At 33.5% G+C, this 1,839-nt stretch overlaps 1 pseudogene; it reads left to right on the forward strand.

The window, feature by feature from the left end:
• Positions 1–283: 283 nt before the first annotated feature.
• LOC148532395 (olfactory receptor 6M1-like) lies at positions 284–1,123 on the forward strand (annotated as a pseudogene).
• Positions 1,124–1,839: the final 716 nt, after the last annotated feature.

The following is a 1,839-nucleotide window of genomic DNA, read 5'->3' on the forward strand; positions in this document are numbered from 1 at the left end:
TTTATTTCCTGTATATATTTTTATAACTCAAAATCCATTTGGTGATTGATACATTTGTATTTTTTTCTCTTTCGTTCAGTATCAGAATATGATCTAGGTTGGATGTAAGAAAAATGGATTTCCTGATTAATACTGATAACACTGGCTTTATTAATTTATGTTTGAAGTGAATTTTCCATCTATTAATATAATGGAGAATGTTTTTTCCAATAATGTTACAGAATTTATTTTGCTTGGATTCTCTGAATATCAGACATGGCACGTGCACCTGCTTGGTATCATTATGGTTATGTACATCTTAACACTTACTGCAAATATCATTATTATAATTATAGTCTGGACTGATAGGCATCTCCACAGCCCAATGTATTTCTTCATTAGCAATTTATCCGTCATTGAAATATTATACACATCTGTCACAATCCCCAAACTTCTTTCTATTTTTATTGGGAAAAACAGATCTATATCATTTATGGGCTGCATCACTCAATTCCTTTTTTTCTTTGGTCTGGGATCCACAGAATGTTTTCTTTTAGCCATAATGTCTTATGACCGCTATACTGCAGTATGCAACCCATTACGCTATAGACTTATTATGAGTGCTGCTGTATGTCGGTACTTAGTTATGGCTTGTTGGATAGGGGGCTTTTCCCCAATTTTGCTTCCCACTATTATAATTGCCAATTTAAACTTCTGTGACAGAAATATTTAGCATTTCTTTTGTGACATTTCTCCTTTGCTGCAATTGTCATGTCAAAATACAAGCAGGATACAGACTCTAAACTTTCTCACTGCCTGTACTATAGTGTTGTGTTCCTTCTTGTTGACACTAACAACCTACTTTCGAATTATAATGACAATATTGAGAATTCCATCAGTTACTGGGAGGTTCAAGGCTTTTTCCACATGTGCGTCACACCTCACTGTTGTTGTAATATTCTTTGGGGCAGTAGCCTTTGTTTATGTTCGGCCAAGAGCCAGCACAAATTTTAAATTAAATCAAGTACTATCAATAGTTTATATAGTAGTAACACCGGTAGTAAACCCCCTTATTTATAGTCTTCGTAATAAAGACGTAAAAGATGCAATGAAGAAAGCAATGCTCAGACAAATATTGACATAAAATAAGATGATAATATATAGTAGAAATATAGAATGCTTATAATCATTCATATATACAACAGATAGACAGCTCATGGGAATAATTTTAGGAGTTATTTTTTATTATTGATACTTAGGCCAGTATCCTATTAACCATGAACATTTTTCTTACGAAAAAAAAAACATACTTTTAACGCAATTTTTCCCAATGGCCATTATCAGGCTATCCAATTAAAGCCTGTTTTTTCTGTGAGAAAAATGACTCATTTTCGCAATTGCAAACATGAAAACAAGGCTGATTTAGGGAATTTTGATTCACCTGTCTGAGGTAGGTGAAACACAATCCTCAATAAGTGCTGGTTTTCGGGGATAATTAGATAGCCACGTTGGCAGTAATTAGCAAATTGCCACAGCTAATAGGATATTGCCCATAGAATGAGAATATACAGTAGATCATAATATTAATTATTTTACAAATACTAAGGAATATAGTGTTTAGTTTAAGTTGAGCAATGTACCAAAATATTCAGTTTTTTACTGTAGTATTGCAAAACTATATATAGTACATCCCTGTCTACACTTTGCAGAGTTATGTGCTTTTATGCATGTTTGCTTGTGTGTGAAGTTGTAAGACCAATTATTATGAAAGGCAAAAAGATGCCTCTGATTAAACCACCATAGGGGCAGAGAAATGCGTCAGTAAACTGTCCCCAAGTGACACGCATAGCTGTAATGCAT

The sequence above is a fragment of the Taudactylus pleione genome, unplaced genomic scaffold (assembly GCF_031769625.1).
Source record: "Taudactylus pleione unplaced genomic scaffold, aTauple2 ptg000078l, whole genome shotgun sequence".
NCBI classification, from domain to species: Eukaryota; Metazoa; Chordata; class Amphibia; order Anura; family Myobatrachidae; genus Taudactylus; species Taudactylus pleione.